This window comes from Macaca thibetana, chromosome 8 (genome assembly GCF_024542745.1).
Source record: "Macaca thibetana thibetana isolate TM-01 chromosome 8, ASM2454274v1, whole genome shotgun sequence".
Taxonomy (NCBI): Eukaryota; Metazoa; Chordata; class Mammalia; order Primates; family Cercopithecidae; genus Macaca; species Macaca thibetana.
The window spans coordinates 55,393,638-55,414,044 of record NC_065585.1 but is presented as its reverse complement, the minus strand read 5'-3'; the positions used below and the strand labels follow the sequence as shown (position 1 = coordinate 55,414,044).

The window sequence follows — 20,407 nt, the reverse complement described above, 5'->3', positions numbered from 1 at the left end:
TGCCCTTTGTCTTTACTAAAAACTTTTGAAAACTATGTGGAGTCCTGTGAGTTCTCCCAATTATACAACCCTATGTAATTGCTGCAATATGCATTCTGGTCCACTGTACTAAAGACCAGAAGAGCAATGGATTTTGTCACTTGTAAGAAAGTGACAGTGAAGAAGGTGTTTGAAGTATGCCCAGGATTTGAAACTTGCTCCCCAGTTCTAGAACTTCAAAGTCGTTTTTCCTTATTTATTAGTTCATTATTAAATATTTAATGAGCACCTACTATGTGCAAACACATGCCAACAATCCAAAGGTGTATTTTCCTTCCCTTTTTCTCTATAAAGTTCTCCTCTACCTTAAACAAAACAAGCACAATATTTGAGCTCCAGTGTCATTTGATTAATCTCACATTTGAATCCTTCCCTAGAAACAAATGGTAGACTATATTTAACCTAGTGCATTTTGATCTATTCAAAGAAGTAGATGCATTAAATTTTGGTATTTCAAGCTCCTCCACTTTGTGTTCTGTGTCTAAAATAGAAGAAGATGCATATGACTGAGAAATGAGAGTCAAGCCTCCATTATCTCCTAAGAATTATATTCTCTGAAAATGTGTTGTCTTTCAACTGCTTCAAGCAGTATTGGACTATTCACTAACATCCTAAAATGATGACTAAATCTTACTCACATCTATACAGTAACTCTATATTCTACTGTTCTTTAAAATGTGAATACTAGTAAGAGTGATGTCAGCAAGACTAGAGATGCCTGGCTCTTGTGCCCTCTTCCCCAAGAAAGGACCAAAGCAATTAATAATTAGCTAAGATTTGACTGAGGTGTTGAAGGGAGTGCAGGAGTGCAGCTGAAGAGTGAAGATGCACCTTTGGTGACTGGAAGTCCAGGAAAGCAGCCTGAAGATACCTGGCCACTGCTGCTCTGTCTCCCTGCCCTGATCAGACCTGCCCAGAGTAAGGGGGGCTTCCCACTGTGGGGAAAAGATAAGCAGAAGATCCCCACCAGCCTCCACTGCCACCACAAACACCTACAGTCCTTACAACTGGAGAATCCCATACCTTGCAAGCCCTGAGCCCAGTTTAGAGAGCTACCAGGAATTCATGCAGCTGCACTACCCCCAAGTAAGGAGCACAAGGTGTGTACTCTTTACCCCCACCCACTCCTTCTGAGCCAAGTTGCTGAAGCATGGCATCATCTTGAGACCAGGGCCACATCTGAAGGGTGCCCTACTCGATGGGCCAGTATCCAATGCATTTCTCCAGAACTGGGTTCCATCTTCATTTCACCAAGCCCACACAAGTGGCTGAACATCACAATCCCAACCATAGTGAGCCTGCGCCCACGATCCAGGATCGGCTATGACTCTATTCTTGGAATGCAGGGAAACCAACTCTCACCACCACACTTCGAGCGAGAGGAACAGCCTGGCAGTTCCACCCAGAGTGAGCCTCCCTTGAGCTGAGCAAACTGCTATATGCTCTTTTCCAAATGGGAGATGTCTCCAAGCCTTCAAGCAGCTGACATGCCCCGAGGCCACCAGAATGGCTATGCACCCTTGCTCGGGACCTGAGAAACAGCCCTGAAGGGCCCTTCTGCCTCTAGACATGCCCTGGTCTGCCCAAGGCCCCTGTGACAGAAATCAGGGCCTAAGAAACAGTCCAGCAGACCACCCCTGATTAATACTCCCCCAGACTGACCAAGCAGCCAAGAGCCACATTCCAGAACTGAGAAACAGCCCCATGAGCCACCCTTGGCAGACATACCCAAGACCAACTGATCAGTCATGCTGCCACATATCAGGCCTAAGAACAACCCTATGGGTCACTTCCCATGGCCTATGGGCCAGCCAAGCAGCCTTGCACCTGCATCCTAGGCCTATAAAACAATCCTATGGGCCACTCCCATAGAAACACTCCCAGGCCAGTGAAGCAGCTCTGTGGCCACAAACTGGGCCTGAGAAACATCCCTGTGGATGTTTCTGGGTGCAGCAAAAATGCACCCAGGATAGCTGAGAAGCCATATGACTGCATCCTAGGCTGAGAAACAGCCATATCCCCTCCCTCAAGCAGATACTCCCTGAGGCCAGCTCAGCAGCCATATGCTGGCATCCTGGGCCTGAGGAGTAGCCTCATGGGCTGCTCCTAGCAGACACGTCCCCAGGCCTGCCAAGCATAAGCCCCATCCTGATAAAAAGCCTAGAAATTGCACTCCTGGGAAAGCCACAACTATCACCATAAACTCTCTTAGCCTATGCCACTGAGAAATTCACAAATGCCACTAGTGTGAATTATAGCTGAAGAAACTACACAGAGATGACACTGCTGTGTCCACCTCAAAGCAAGGTCAGAGTAACAGCCTTGCAGATCACTTTCAGAAAATTTACTCTCAGGGCAACTGAGCAGTCACGCAGCTGTGCCCCAGGCCTGAGAAAGAGTCCTATGGGATGATCCTGGCAGGCACACCCATAGGCAGACTGAGCAAACATGTGCCTGTGTTCCTGGCCAAAGTAACAGCCTCATGGCCCCAATCCTAGCAAATCAGAACCCAGGTTGACTGACCTAACACAGGCACACATGTGTGTGCCACCTGACAAATAGGTTGAGCCCACCCCGGGCAAAGCCAAACCACGCTCACCATAAACTCTCAGGCTAGGTCACTGAGAAATTCACAAATGCCACTAGTGTGGACTACAGCTAATGAAACTACATGGGTACTACACTACTATGTCCATCTTGAGGCAAGGCCAACATCCCAAGACCCATTCATATGAAAAACGCTTCCCTACAAAACCTACTCCATAAAATTGGAAGAGGCAACTTTCTCATGAGATGCATAGAAATCAAGATAGGGACACATGAAACATTAAAAAGCAAGGAAACATAACAACTACAAAGGAAAACAAAAATTATCCGGTAATAGACCTCAGTCATCATGAAATATATGAAATGTCAAAAAAAGAATTTGAAATAATAATCTTAAAACATAGGGAGATAAAAGTGAATACAGACAGTCAATTCAATGAATCAGAAAAGCAATTCATTATTTTAATGAGAAATTCAAAAAAGAGATAGATTTCATAAAATAAAACAAAGCAGAAGTCCTAGAGCTGAAGATTTCAATGAATGAAATAGAAAACACAAATGAAGGCCTCAACAACAGATTAGACCAAGCAGAAAAAAGAATTTCTGATCTTGAAGACAAGTCTTTTGAAATAACACAAATAAATAAAAAAAAAGAAAGAAATTGAACACTTTTAAGTGAATAAATGCTTATATTATGGACATTCTAGAAGGAGAGATAAAGGGGAAGGGAGAGGAAAATGTATTCGGTGAAATCAAAGCAGAAAAATTCCCAAGTCTTGGAGAGAGATAAACATCCAGGTCGAGGAATCTCAAAATGCCAAATAGATTCTACCCAAACATGTTCTATCCAATGGACATTCCAGAAGGAGAAAAAAAGGGAGGAAGGGTGAGGATAATGTGTTTGGTGAAACCAAAGCAGAAAAATTTCCAAGTCTTGAGAGAGAGAAAACATCCAGGTCCAGGAATCTCAAAATGCCAAATAGATTCAACCCAAACATGTTCTATCCAAGGGAAATAGTAGTCAAATTGTCAAAAGACAAAGACAAAGGAAGAATTTTAAAGGCAGCAAGAGAAAAGCATCAAGTTACATATAAGGGAATCCTCATTAGACTAACATCAGATTTCTCAGTGGAAACCTTACATGCCAGGAGATATTGGGATAAAATATTCAAAATCCTGAAGGAAAAAAAAAAAACTGCCAGTCAAGGATATTATGCCCAGCAAAATTATCCTTCATACACAAAACAGAAATAATCTTTCCCAGACAAGCAACAGCTGAGAGAATTTATCACCATCAAATTGGCCCTACCAGAAGTGTTTGAGGGAAACTTAAACCTGGACCAAAAGGACAACATTTACCATGATGAAAAGACACAAAAGTATAGAAATCACTAGTAAAGCAAAAACACAAATGAGGAAGAGAAAGGAATCAAACTTTATCACTATAGAAAATCACCAAACCACAAGGACAAACACTAAGAGAAAAGGAACAAAGACTGTACAAACAACCAGAAAACAGTTAACAATGTGACAAGAACAAAACTTCACATAGCAATAATAATCTTAGATGAAAATAGCTTGGATTCCCCCATATATTAATAAAATATATAGACTGGCTACATCAATAAAAAAAAATTTGAGACCCAACTATATGCTGCATACAAGAAACTTGCCACACTTGTAAAGATAATCTGAAAGTGAAAGGTAGAAAAAGGTATTTCATGCAAATGAAAACCAGAGAAGAGCAGGAGTCGCTATATTTACAGACACCAGACTTCGAGTCAAAAATTATTTTAAAAAGACTAAGAAGGACATTATATAATAATAATAAGATCAATTCAGCAAGAAAATGTAACAACGATAAATATATATGCACCAAACACCAGTACAACCAGATATATGAAGCTAATATTATTAAATCTAAAGGGAGAAATCCTGACACGATCTCAGTTGGGGACTTCAACACCCCACTATCAGCATTGATTATCTAGATAGAAAATCAACAAAGAAATATCAGATTTAAATTGTAGTACAGACCAAATGGACATAACAGACATTTACAGAACATTTACCCAATAGCTGCAGAATACACATACTTTTCATCAGCACATAGAATCTTCTCCAAAAATTATCATGTGTTAAAACACAAAAGAAATATCAAAATATTTTTAAAAATCAAAATTCTATCTAGCATCTTGTCTGCCCAGAATGAAATAAAATTAGACCTCAAAACAAGAGGGACATTCAAAACTATACAAATACATGAGAGTTACACAACGCACTTCTGAATGACCAATAGGTGAAGGGGGAAATTAAGAAAATAAAATTTAAATTCTTAAAAACAAGGGAAAATATGGACACAAAATAACAAAAGCTATGGGATATAGCAAACAAAGTATTAAGAATCAAGTTTATGACAATAAATGCCTACATCAAAGAAGTAGGAAGATTTCAAATAAACAACCTAACATTATACTTCAAAGAACTGGAAAAGCAAGAACGAACTGAACCCAAAATTAGTATAAGGAAATAAGATCCAAGCAAAAATAAACAAAATTGAGACTAAAAACAAAATACAAAAGATCAATAAAGCTAAATGTTTGCAATAAACAAAACCAGCAATTCATTAGCTTTACTAAGAAAAAAGAATCCAAATAAATAAAATCAGAAATGAAAAAGGGGACATAACAATGGATACTACAGGAATACAAAAGATCATTAGAGAATACTATGCACAACTATATGCCAATAAATTTGAAAAACTAAAGGAAATGGATAAATTTCTAGACACACAACCTACAAGATTGAACCAAGAAGAAACAGACAACTTGAACAGACCCATAACAAGTAACGAGATGGAAACAGTTATAAATAGTATCTCACCAAAGAAAAGTCCAAGAATGCAAAATTACAGTGATAACAAAACCAAAGACATTATAAGAAATAATAATAATAATAAACCACATGTGCAATGGACTGAATGTTTATATTCCTCCAAAAATCAAATGCTGAAATACTACCCCTTAATGTGATGGTATTAGAAGGTGGGACCTTTGGAAGGAAATTAGTTCATGAGGGTGGAGCTCTCATGAATGTGATGAGTTCCTTATAAGAGGAATCCAGAGCACTTTCTTGGCCTCTTTCTACCATGGGAAGATAACACAGGAAGTAAGTAGTCTACAACCCAGAAGAAGGCACTCAACAGTACTGGACCACATTGGTGTCCCCTTCAGAATTCCAGCCTCCAGAACTGTGAGAAATTAATTTCTGTTGTTGATAAGCCCCCAGTTTATGGTCCTTTGTTATAGCAGCCTTATAAACTGACTAAGACAACATGCCAATATCCCTCAGGAATTTAGATGCAAAACCTTTATCAAATTAAATCAAACAATACATAAAAATGATAATACATCATGACTAAATAAAATTTCACGTTTAACTTCACATATGCATCACATCACTGTATCAACAAACCCAACAAGAAGCACATATGATCGATCATCTAATTAAACATGGAAAAAGCATTTGACTATTCCAAAATCAATCCCAATAAAAAGTCTCACAAAACTAGGCATAGAAGAGAACTTCTTAATAAACAACATTTTAAAAAACCTAAAGCTAGCATCATGTTTTGTGGTTAAAGACTGAATAGGATAGTTTCCTCCTAAGATCTGAAAAAATAACGTTCACTCTCATCACTTCTAAGATTTTACAGAAAGATCCAGCCATTGTTATAATGTAAGAAAATGAAATAAAAGTTGTCCAAATTGGGAAAAAGTAAAACTGTCTTTTTTTTTTTACAGGTGACATTATCATTTATTTAGAAAATTGGATGGAATCTACCCTTTTAAAAAAGCACTAAAAACAATAAGTGAGTTTAGAAACATTGCTAGGTATAAGATCAATATACAGGTCAAGTGTGTTGGCTCATACTTGTAAACTCAGTGATTTGGGAGGCGGAGACAAGAGATCACCTGAGACCACGAGTTTGAGACCAGTATGGGCAAAATGGCAAGATCTCATCTCTACTACAAATTTAAAAATCAGTCAGACATGATGGTGCACACCATTACTCCCAGCTACTTGGGAGGCTGAGATGGGAGGATTACTTGAACCCAGGAGGTCAAGGCCACAGTGAGCTATGATTGCACCACTGCACTCCAGCCTGGGCAACAGAGTGAGATTCTGTCTCTAAAAATAAATTAACGTAAAATAAAATATTTAAAAAATAAAAGACAATCCAGGACTGAATAGTTCACTACTGAATTCTACCAAATCTCTAAAAAAGAATTAATACCAATTCTTCCCAAACTGTTTCATAAAATTGAAGCATGGGGAATTCTTTCTAACTCATGATACCAGGCAAGCATAACCCAAATATTAAAGGCAGAAAGCAACAGAACAACAACAAAAAAGAAAATTAAAAGAAAAAATGCCAATATATCTGATGAATATAAACACAAAATCCTCAATAAAATACTAGCAAACAAAATCCAACAGCACATCAAAAAGATAGTACATGATCAAGTGGAATTTATGCCAGAAATACAAGGATGCTTTAACATATGCAAAACAATAAACATCATATATCACATCAATAGAATGAAGAATAAAAACCATATAATTTTCTCAATAGATGCCCAAAAAGCATTTGATAAAATTCAGCATCCTTCATGATAAAAACTCTCAACAAATTAGGTATAGAAGGAAAAAACTACCTCAATATAATAAAGGCTACATGTGACAAATCTACAGCTAACACCTCCCTGAAAAGGGAAAGGCTGAGAGCTTTTTACAGTTATTAAACTGTAATAAGACAAGGAGGCCTACTTTTAGCATGTCTATCCAACATAGTACTGGACATAACTACTCAGAGCAAGTAGACCAAAGAAAGAAATAAAGTACATCCAATGCATCCAACTGGAAAAAAAAAAAAAGTCAATTTTACTTGGTTTACAGATGACATGCTCTTACATATAGAAAAACTAAAGACTCCACCGAAAACCTCTTAGAACTGATAAAATAATTCAGTAAAGTTGGAGGATTACAAATCAATATAAAAAATCAGTAACATTTCTTTACATGAATAATAAACTACCTGAAAAAGAAATCTAGAAGGCAATCACAGTTATAATAGCTGTGATAAAATCTAGAAATAAATTTGACAAAGAAGGTAAAGGTCTTTGCAATAAAAATTACAAAACATTGATGAAAGAAATTGAAGAGGATACAAACAAATGTAAAAACATCCCATGATCATGGATTAGAATAATTAATATTGTTAAAATGCCATACTACCAAAAGTAATCTAAAAATTCTGTGTAATCTGGATCAAAATACCAATGATGTTCTTCACAGAAATAGAAACAGCAGTCCTAAAATTTGTATAGAACCAAAAAAGACCCCAAGTAGTCAAAGCAATCCTAAGCAAAATGAACAAACCTAGATGAATCACACTAGCAGACTTCAAAATATACTGAAAGCTATAGTGAGCAAAATAGCATGGTGCTGGACTAAAAATAGATACATAGACCAATGGAACAGAATAGATAACCCAGAAATTAATCCGTGTGTCCAAAGACAACTGATTTTTAATAAAGACACCAACAAAACTCTTTGCAGAAAGGCTACTCTTCAAAAAATCGTGCTGGGAAAACTGGATATTCATATGCAGGGGAAAGAAACTAGACCCCTGTCTCCCACCATATACAAAACTTAACTCTAACTGGATCAAAGATATAAATGTAAGACCCCAAAATATAAAACTATTAGAAGAAAGCAGAGAAAATGTTTCCGTACATTAGCCTGAAAGAAAAAATTAAAATAAGACCTCAAAAGCATATGCAACAAAAGCAAAAATAAACAAATGAAATTACATCAAACTGAAAAGCTTCCTTACAGCAAAGGAAGCAATCAACAAAGTGAAAAGACAACCTACAGAATGTGAGAAAATATTTGCAAAGTATTCCTTCAACAGGTGATTAATATCCAAAATATATAAGGAACTCAAACATCTCAGCAGCAAAAAATGTAAAAACTTCTAAAAAATTTTTTTAAAATCCAATTTAAAAATGTGCAAATGATTAGAAGACCCATCGCTCAAAAGAAACATGCAAAAATGGCCAATAAATATATTAAAAAATTACTCAATGTCACTAATCATCAGGGAATTGCAAATCAAGACTACAACGCACTATCATTTCACCACAGTTAGTATGGCAATTATCAAAAAGACCAAAAATAACGAATGCTGGTGAGACTGCGAAGAAAAGGGAACTCTTATACACTGCTAGTGAGAATGCAAAGTAGTAGAGCCACTATGGAGAACAGTATGGTGGTTTCTCCAAAAATTACAAATAGAACTACCATATGAGTCAGCAGTCCCACTACTGGGCATTTATTGAAAGGGAAGGAAATCAGTATATCGAAGAGACATCTGCACCCCCATGTTTACTGAAGTACTATTCACAATAGCTAAGATATGGAGTCAATCTCAATGTCCAATAACAGATGAATGGATAAAGAAAATGTGTTATATATACACACTGGAACAATATTCCACCATAAAAAATGAAATTCTGTTATTCATGGCAAGATGGATAGAATTGGAGGTCACTATGTTAAGTAAAGTAAGCCAGGAAGAGTTAGACTGCTCATGTTCTCATTCATACATGGACGCTAAAAAATGTTGATCTCACAGAAGTAAAAAGTAGAACAGAAAATACTACAGGCTGAGAAGGGTAGGATGGAGGGAGCTACAGCGGGGGATTTGCTAAAGAACAAAAAATTAGAGTGATAAGAGAGGTAGGTTATTGAGTACAACCATATAGTTAGATAAAAATGTATAAATTCTCTCCTTGGAAAGCAGAGTATACAGTGATTATAGTTTAAAACCATGTATTATATATTTCACAGTAGCTAAAAAAAGAAGATGATTTGTTCCCAACACATAGAAATGACAAATACTCAAAGTGATATTGATCACTATACATTTTACACATGTAGCAAAATATCACCTGTACCCATAAATGTGTAAATATTATGTATCAATGTGAATTTTTAAATTTTAAATGAATACAAAATTGCATCTAGATAGGAGCAATAAATTCTAGTGTTCTATACCAATGTCAGGTGACTATAGTTAACGATAAATATACTTACAAAAAGCTAGAAGGACGATACTGAATAGTCACAACACAGAGAAATAATAAATGTTTGAGAAGATGGATATGCTGATTTTCCTAATCTGATCACTATATATTATATGTATTAAAACATCACGATGTAACCCATGAATGTGAATATATAATTATTATTTATCAAGTTAAAAATTAAGTAGTTATTTTTAATGTGAATGCCAACAATATTGGGGGCATCAGGTAATAGCACATTCTGTCACCAATGGATGACTTCACATGACTTCCTGACTTGGTAGCCTGATGAAGCAAAATACTAGGTAGTGAATTATGTAGGCTGCTCTCTGGATGTTAGATATTCTGTTCATCATGGGCTCAGCATGCATTAGTTATTTCCTCTCCTTTAAGTCATGTGCTTTTATGACTCCCAGTAGTAATAGGAAACTGTATTTTCAATCCTTCACATCATGTTCTCTCTTTTATTTCCAGGTCATTGCCCATGTTTATTCCACTGTCTAGAATACTTGTCCCTCTCTTTTATTCTTGTTTTCCTTCCAAATTACTTGGTCACATCAACTCCCATATGTTCCCTCTACTTCCCCTTTCATAATATTACCTCTCTTGTAATTAACTGTTTAATCCTCTGACTTTATCCTTTACATTGTAAATCCCATCAAATTCACTGTTAACATTTAGCAGCTGGAATATTTCCAGACATGTGGTTTTAAAGAATTGACTCATAAACTCTCTTTGTTCTGTTTTGTTCACTGGAGATAATACACACCACTCAGTGTAAGATTATTTTAGTAATAGTACTATGGGAAACAAGAAGCTTCATACAATAGTATATACATATATTTATATGCATAGGTGCTACAAGAAAGGCAACCTGAATAGTTCTTTTCTTTGATAGGTGATACGGAGTGACACCCGACAAAACTGTAAGGTCTAAACAACCCATTCCCACTCTCCAGCCCCCTCTTTTATCATTCTTTATCCCCAAACCAGTGGTGACTCATATCCTCATCTTACTCTTCAACTAAGCATTTCCCTTGTTTTCAATGTCTATCCCTCAAAAAATCTGACAGCTCTAGTACCACAATTTCCATGCTTTAAAAAAATAAAATAAAGTGTTGATATAATACTAGCTCATCTGGTCACTTATATTTGAACCAATATAACCAGATTTTCAACATATAGATTTAAAAAATAATTTCTTAAAAAAATTAACTCTCTATCATAAAACTACATAATATCCAAATCTGGCTCGTGATGATGAAACTTTGTGATGACAACTACTTTAGGCTGTATAAGTACTAGTGACTTTGATTGCTTGTAATAAGCCAGATTCTCTGTTAAACACCATACATGGATTATCTCATTTAATCCCCTACATCAACTCTATGAGGTCTGTACACTTGCTCTCCTCATTTTAAAGATTAGAAAATTGAGTTCAAGAATGAGTAAGGAACTTGGCTAAGATCACCCCATTAGTAGAATGCAGATCTGGGACTCAAACCAAGGCAGTCTGACCCCACAGCTCATCTAATCACCTAGTGCTTCTTAATAATAAGAAAAGTCAAACTTTTACAACTACCACCTAACCAAATAAGTTTTATCAATTTTGCAATGAATTTTACCTCTGGTAGTTGGATGTCTTATAAAAATACAAATTTTTTATTTTCACCAAATATTTTTCTATCAGAAAATGTTTCAACCACATTTAATGACATGAGTTGGTGGCACTTTGTCTGGAAGTGCAACTTTCTCTTCTGTTTGAATTTATTAATATAAACATGATGCTGCAAGTACTAAAATGGAATCATCACTTGGTTCCTTGTTTGTTTTTTCAAAAGTTTTACAGAGGGTTTTTATTTAAGAGAGTACACTTCAATAAAGAGAGTACTGCAGCAACATTCACTGGACTGTGAACATCTGAAAATGTTTTGTGAGCAATTTTAACCAACTCAAGATTTTCCACTTTTTTAACAGATGTAGTGAATAGTAAATTTAACCTGTGCATCATGCCAAATAGTTTTTTGCATTATGGAATAGAATTAACAGCTTTGCATACTAATGGTAAATTATGAGTCACATGAATAATGCATTAATCTTAATTATTCAGGCACAATTCATGTCTGATGACCATTTTGCTTGCCTTACACAGTGCCATGAATGCCCTCAGCAGCCAGATGAGGTGACCCCCAGGAAGAGGGGTTCTGTATAGAGAAGAAGTCCAATAGGAATCTTTAGATACCTCCAACCACATGCCCTATTAGAAAATCAGCATGCAGAAGCCTGTCACACAGAAGCCCTCCATGGCCAACAGGTGTTAGTTAAAGAAGCAAAGCCTTCCCTACAGGAAATCAAACATAGGGAGGGACGAAGATCATAAGCAATTAGGAAAAAAGGGGCATTTGTCCTTCTTCCCTTCTTATCCTTGATACCAGACAATTTAGGTCTTAAAAAGAGAAGAGGAAGAAGTATCCCAGAATCAGACTCTTCACCCCCTACAACCTCCCCAACACACACACACACATATACCCTTTTCACCTGTTGTATTAGTCCATTTTCACACTGCTAGGAAAAAATACCCGAGATTGGGTAATTTATAAAGAGAAAATATTTAACCAACTTACAGTTCCGCCAGGTTGTGGAGGCCTCAGGAAAGTTACAATCATGACAGAAGGCACCTCTTCACAGGGCGGCAGGAGAGAGAATTGCTGAGAAAAGGTGGGAAAGCCCCTTATAAAACCATCAGATCTTATAAGAACTCACTCACTGTCATGAGAACAGCATGGAGGTTGGCCCCATTATTCAATTATTTCCCATCAGGTCCCTCCCACAACATGTGGGGATTATGGGAACTACAATTCAAGATGAGATTTGGGTGGGGACGCAGCCAAATCCTATCATTCAATCTCTGGCCCCTCCAACATCTCCTTTCCTCACATTTCAAAACACAATTGTGCCTTTCCAACAGTGGAATGAGCTAAGACTTTGACGAGCATTAACCCAAAAGTCCAAGTCCAAAGTCTAATCTGAGACAAGGTAAGTCCCTTCTGCCTATGAGCCTATAAAACAGAAAGAAAGTTAGTTTCTTCCTAGATACAATGGGGGTAAAGGCATTTAGTAAATGCACCCATTCCAAATGGGAGAAATTGGCCAAAGCAAAGGGCTTGCAGGCCCCATGCAAGTACAAAATCCAATAGGGCAATCATTAAGACTTAGAGTTCCAAAATGATTTTCTTTGACTCCATGTCTCACATACAGGTCATGCTGATGCAAGAAGTGGGCTCCCACTGCCTTAGGAAGCTTCAACCCTGTGGCTTTGCAGGATACAGTCCCTCTTCTGGCTGCTTTCACAAGCTGGCACTGAGTGTCTGTGGCTTTTCCAGGTGCACTGTGCAAGCTGTCAGTGGATCTACCATTCTGGAGTCCGGAGAACAGTGGCCCTCTTCTCACAGCTCCACTAGGCAGTACCTTAGTGGGGACTCTGTGTGAGGGTTCTGACCCCACATTTCCCATCAGAGGTTCTCCATGAGGGCTCCACCCCTGCAGCAAACGTCTGCCTGGACACCCAGGCATTTCCATACATTCTCTGAAATCTATGGGGAGGTTCCCAAACCTCAACTGTTGACTGCTGAGTACCTATAGGCTCAACACCCTGTGGAAACCACCAAGGTTTGGGGCTTGCACCCTTTGAAGCAATGGCCCAAGCTGTACCTTGGCCCCTTTTAACCATGGCTGGAGCTGAAGCAGCTGGGACACAGGGCACCATGTCCTGAGGCTGCACAGAGCAGGGGGACCCTGGGCCCAGCCAGAGAAACCATTTTTTCCTCCTAGGCCTCCAGGCCTGTGATGGGAGAGGCTGCCATGAAGGTCTCTGATATGCCCTGAAGACATTCTCTCTATTGTCTTGGTATTAACATTCAGCTCCTTGTTACTTATGAAAATTTTTGCAGCCAGCTTGAATTTCTCCCCAGAAAAGGGGCTTTTCTTTTCTATCACATCATTAGGCTGCAAATTTTCCAAGTTCTTTTGTTCTGTTTCTTCTTGAAAGCCTTGTCACTTAGATATTTCTTCCACCAGATACCCTAAATCATCTCTCTCAAGTTAAAAGTTCCACAGTTTCTCTAGGGCAGGGGCAAAATGTCCCCAATCTCTCTACTAAAGCATAGCAAGAGTCATCTTTGCTCCAGTTCCCAATAAATTTCTTATCTCCATCTGAGACCATCTCAGCCTGGACTTCATTGTCCATATCACTATCAGCATTTTGGTCAAAGCCATTCAACAAGTCTCTAGGAAGTTCCAAACTTTCCCATATCTTCCTGTCCTCTGAACTCTCCAAATCTCTAGGAAGTTCCCAACTTTCCCACATTTTCCTATCTTTTTCTGAGCCCTCCAAACTGTTCCAACCTCTGCCTGTTACCCAGTTCCAAAGGTGCTTTCACATTTTTAGGTATCCTTATAGCAGCACCCCACTCCTGGTACCTTTTTTTTTTTTTTATTCCATTCTCACACTGCTATGAGAAAATACCTGAGACTGGGTAATTTGTAAAGAAAAGAGGTTTAACTGACTCACAGTTCCACATGACTGGGGAGGCCTTGGGAAACTTACAATCATGGCAGAAGGCACCTCTTCACAGGGCAGCAAGAGAGAGAAGTTCCAAGCAAAGAGAAGAAAGCCCCCATTATGAAAACATCAGATCTCATGAGAACTCACTCACTATCGTGAGAACAGCATGGAGGTAACCACCCCGTGATTAAATTACCTCCCACCAGGTCCCTCCCACGACATGTGCAGATTATGGAAACTACAATTCAAGATGAGATTTGGGCAAGGACATAGCCAATGCATATCACATGGATATCATCTGATCATCTTTCATGACTCATCTCAGCTCTCTCATTATTCTCTAGGAAACCACCTTTTCCAAGTTCCAATTCCACTCCCCGCCTGCCTCCTGTCCCGCTAACAATTCCATTCCTAAACTCCCTTTTAGATACCCTTTTACAATTCTTCCCCATCCTACCTCTATTATACCATTCAGCAGCCCCTGCCACACTAAGTTCTGTCCACTTATCTTACCTGTCTTTCCTTTAAACTATAATCTTTTTTTGAGAACAGAGGCTGGTTTTTTTGTTTTGTTTTGTTTTGTTTTTTTCTCATCATTGTATCTCTAGTGCCTAATGCAGTGTCTGGAATTTAGAAGGTGCCTAAATAATTGTTGAATGAACAAATAATGACTGTTAAGTTAAGGGTAGTTTAAGACACTTTTTAATCCTGATATTTATCATACTCTACATAACCGTCACAGTGACTTCCCAGAATTTCCTCCCAGAGTCTCTTCTGTTTTCATTCATTCTGTAAGTAACCTAATCTACCACTCCCCTGGCTTCAGTAGTCACATGTATGACTCTGACTGTGGATGACTTCCAAATCTATATCACTGTCTTTCATCCAAACTCCAGATGCACATTTCCAACTGCTACTGATCATTGTCATTTGGATTCATATTCTAAAACTACTCATTTCCTTCCCCCTCATGTTTTCTCTTTCCCCAGCTCTAGTTGACAAAATCATCATCTGTGCTTTCATGTTAGAGACCTTGGAATATTCCTTGATGCCTTCCACTCCAGCATCACCCTTAACCAGACACCTAATCCTGTCAGTTTTTACTTTTATATTTTTCTAATTTTCTTCATCTCAGCCACTGTGGTCTGAATGTTTGTGTCTCCCAAAATTCATATGTTGAAATCCTAATCCCCAAGGTGCTGGTATTAGGAGGTGGGGCCTTTGAGAGGCAATTAATTCACGATGTAAGACCCCTATGAATGGGATTAGTGCCTTTATAAAAGAGGCCTAGGGGAGTTTGTTTGCCTCTTCCACCATGTGAGAACACAGCTAGAAGCTGCCATCTATGAGGAACAGACCTTCACTAGACATCAAATCTTCCAGTGCCTTGATCTTGGATTTTCTGGACTCCTGAGCTACGAGAAATAAATTTATCTTGTTTATAAGCTACATAGACAATGGTATTTTGTTACAGCAACCCAAACAGACTAAGATCAATCATTAATCTTTCATTTCTGACGCTTGATCTCTTGCATGGGCTACTCTGAAAGCTTCTTAGCTATTTTCCTTAATGCTAATCAAACAACTTTATAGTCGCTTTTCATCACAGTGATACCTTCCTATTTGAGTGTCATGCTGTGCTGGCACTGTGGATATAATGGTGAGTTAGACAGACCCCTTGCTTCCATGTAGCTAAAATAAGAGCTAAGCTCTTTAGAGTCATGCTCAGGGCCCTATATGTTCATATGCTAATCGTTTTTGTAATCCTATATCCCTCCATTCTTCAGCTCACATTTTCTGCTAACATATTTCTGCTCACACACTCACTGAAGTATTTTATTTCTTTATAAAACTGTGTGTCTCAAAATCCCTCTGCCTGGGATTCTCACTTATACCCATACCTTTTTACCACTTGATCAAAGTCTACACAACTTCATGACACAATTTAAATGTCATCTCCCAAAGAAGCTTTTTTTGAAGTTAATCTTTCTTTTTCCATGTTTTCATAGAATTCTGGACCTGCTTCTATGATAGTATTGGTTACACTATGCTGTAATTGTGAATAGATGCAAGTCTGTTTCAGCCCTTTTGACACTGAGCTCTTCCAGAGGAGACTCAATTATCCTTATATCTGTGCAGAATCCAGCACACTGTTTGTTACATAGCAGATAGTCAATACGTATAAATAGTGATGGATGAATAAACAAAAGAGCAAAAGCAAATATTCATTCTGTCTTTCTTATTCCTGATTCAGAAGTAAAAAGCAGAAGGTCTAAACAATGGCTCTTTTCATTCTTTAGCTTGCAATTTGTGTCATTTTTTAAGATAAAGTTAATGGCACAACTTAATTTTAAGGATGTGTTCAATGTTTTAATAAAGGCTTATTTTATCCATTGCAATAATAAATGTGTCCATTTCTTTGCATAATATACCATAAAACGATAAATTGCAGATGGAAGACTAAAAGTGTCTTTCAAAATGATAAATGCCCCTGGTGTAGTGAAATATGTGTTGGCCTTTCTTAATCCTACTCTGCCCAAGCAAGCTGCAAGCACTGGACATGACATTTTTCCTCTCTGAGACTCAGATACATCATCTGTAAACTGAGCAGGATGGACTCGGGCTCCTTCCACTCTAATAATCAATAACACTAAAATACTTCAAAGAATCACCAGAAATGCCACCAATGCATAAAAATGAATACAAAGCTACAGACAGGAAAAACCCACTAAGGGGCATCCTTGACTAAAGCAAACATGACTACACATAGCAAGAAGGCTGCAATAAGGTAATTTGAATTATGCCAAGAGATTCTGGCTGAAATTCCAACAAATAAATGCAACTGTTCCAAGTGTGCACAGGAGAAAGACACAGAATGAGATTGCTGAAGCTTTAAAACATCTGAAGGAACGTGAATCTCACAGGACTCAATCAAATGACACAGAGAGGCAAAGTATTTAATGACTTAGAGACAAGGATTTAAAAGCACCCGACTATATCATAACCTTTTTCCAGCCCCTTCTGAATTGATAAAGTGGATACTTAAAAAATAGTCTGATTGCATACAGTTTCAAAGACTTGCTTTGCAAAGTAATATTCCTGGTTTTTTGTTTTATTTTAGCCAAAGCCTATTTTGTTTTTCGTCACTAATGTATACGAAGGTGAATGGGGAAAAGAAGAATATCAGAAGGAGGGTTCATCCTATCAAGCTAGATAGATTTCCCAATCTCAAGAATTAGTTACACATCTAAATATTTCTGGGTCAAATTTTCTAACCTGCAGACTTGCATCAGCTTGTTCACTTGAGTTTCCCCCCTTCACCTCCCACATGTCATGCTCTGTTCCCCTAACAGCTGCTCTGTTTTGCCACTCTGTTGGTTTCTAAGCTGCTCTGCCTATGACTGGCTGTGATCTGAGAAGACAAAGAATAGATGGAAGATGAAGGGAGCACTAGACCAAAGCAAACCAGCTGCCAGAGGAAGATGTGTCACTGCAAAGTGCGTAAAAGCAGACACTAGAGACAGAAAACTTTTGAAAGGAATGTTTGCTGGAAGAAAGATTGTAGAAGGTGGAAAACAGGAATTAGCACAAAATCTCTAAGACCATTGTCACAAATTCTGTGTTCTGATCAATCTTCGAACAAGGCAATTCCATTCCAATTTAATCAGAGGGAAATCATTACTTAAAAGCATCAAGAATGACAATGATGCTTTTCCAAAAAGATTTTCTGTCTTTTAACAGAAAATGTTAATGTCTTCAAGATAATAATAAAATTAAATCAATAAATTACATTAAATTAAATCAGAAACAAAAATAGTTTGTAAATAATGTGCATTATAATTGATTAAAAGAGGTTTAAAAAGTATTTGGCCACCTCTGATACTATGGAATTGACATGTAAGAGAAATTTCTATCTTTGAAAGTCATGATAATATAGAGTGAAATGAAAATAGCTGATTGAGGTTATAAGGAAGTTATTCATATCAAATATTTTCAAAGTAGGTGAGAAAATAATCTTTGATACTATAAGTAAAATTGAAAACAAACAGGATGAGTTTTTAAAAACAAATCTTAGTAACACAGACTCCAAAAAGGAATTCCAGATATTTTTGAGATATGCAACATGATTCTTTTAAGGTCTTCAGAGACCACCTTTCCCAAAACAAATGTCAACTTTCTGAATGCACCTGAAAAATATTTCAAGCAACAGAAGATAATATGCATATTTTCAATTCATTTCCCCCGGATCTTTTCTAACTTCACATGGTAAGGAAACCTTATTTTCTAGGCACACCTACTACAAAGTAGGCATGAATGAGCCATGGTGTCCACAGGGTCCCTAAAGGGCAATTCTGCTTTTCTTATTTCCTTCAAACTTCAGTCTAATTTTTGGCTCAGTTCATGGGAAGCTTCATTCTATTATATCTCTACTGGCATTCTCTAATATTCAACTAAAGATCAGAATCTTACCTGGAGCTCTCTCCCACTTCCCTACAGTCCTGAGGGTGGTATCCTGCTCCCATTGTCATGAAGGAATAACGAATGGTCCTGCCAGACTTCACATCAGCACCAGGCTCCAAAACCTTACCCTGCCAAACCACACCACACAAGGCCTCCCACCCAGTGAGCTCCCTGGTTGCACTGGCAGTTTGAGCCACACTGGCCTCTAACCTATTAGTTTATACATTTATAGTCAAGTCAGTTTCTGAAACTTATCCAGTCTTAGGTCAGTTCCCACACCCTGGGCCCTGAAGTGCTTCCTACTATCCAACAATAACTTCAATATGAGAAACAAGCATTTTAACTAAAAATTAAATTTATGCTCTCAATGGCCCATCTGCTAATTATCTTTCTTCTGCTCCATTATCTCAACTCTCTTGCCTGAACAAGAACCTCAAAAAACTTGCATAAACACATTTGCAGGTTAGGATTCTGTAGAAGAGGGGAAACATTCTACATCCTGATCCAAATTTTCTTGAGATAATTGGGACAGTGAGTTAACTGACTACTTGAGGAGCCACTCCAGGATCCCCCACCTGTGTGGTCCATAGATGTAACAGCTGGGCCAGGTCAGCCTACTGACAATCTACTATTGCAGCTGGCCTTAGGCTGCACAGTGAGCCTCTCTCCTAAAATTGCCGGTTGTTTCCAAGCCCTTCCTGAAGTGAGTCCCAATGCCATGTCCAAGCACAAACTAACCCGACACCCAGAAACTCTGGCTTTTCCCACCACTTCCAGGTTCCAATGAAGTAATTCCCTATGAGGCATGCAATCTGACTTCTCCAACAGCTGCTCAGAGGAGGTTGGTCTGGTTAATGCCCTGGAGGAAAAATATTAACAAAGGAGGAACAGGCGATTACAAGAAGATGTCAGATAAATTATTTTGCCTGCCCTCCTCTAATCCAAATAGATTTTTCTAAGACAATGATTTCAGGTTACCACTCCAGAAATGTCCTGTGTGACCAAGCAATCGGCTGTGTCACCTATAAGGATGTAACCAGTTGAGTAGCACACTAGCTGGTATTTGCTCTTCTTCCTCCACTGCCAAATTTACTTTATTCTTGCTGCCCTAGGATTGAATTCCCCAATAAAGCATTAGCATGTAAACTTTGCCTCAGATTCCTTTCTTTTTTTGTAGGAAACTTGGGCTAAGACATAGATTAATGAATAATATGACTCCTGCCTCTCCTCCAGGGAAGAGGAGACATACACAGGCTGGAGAGATCTTATTCTTTTTAGTTTGAAATTAGAAATTTATCTGGTAAGAATGTCAATTCATTATTATCACTGACCACTCTGCTGCCCCTCCCTCATCTGCTTCTCTCTCTCTCCCCTCTTCCTTCCCTCCCTTTTTCCCTCTCTCCTTCTCCCCTATCTGCTCTTCTCTTCCTGCCTCTCTCTCAGCAACCCAGGAAAAGATTTCCTACAGTCAGATAAGAGGTGGTAAGAGAAAACTTTTTTTTTAATTCAGCCAATGCATGTGAGTGATTAGAGGGAAGAGCTAAATAGATAATAAAATGCAATAAAAACAACTTCACAGACACCTAAAGACACCTAATATTTCACAGAGTAATAATGTATTCCAGAATAAATAAATGTTCTAATA

The 20,407-nt window shown here is 38.1% G+C and overlaps 1 long non-coding RNA gene across 4 annotated transcripts in view; it reads right to left on the bottom strand.

Annotated features, from left to right (window-relative positions):
• LOC126961162 (uncharacterized) overlaps positions 1-20,407 on the bottom strand; it is a 716,366-nt gene that overhangs the window by 619,554 nt on the left and 76,405 nt on the right. The gene's annotated exons all lie outside the window — the stretch shown is intronic.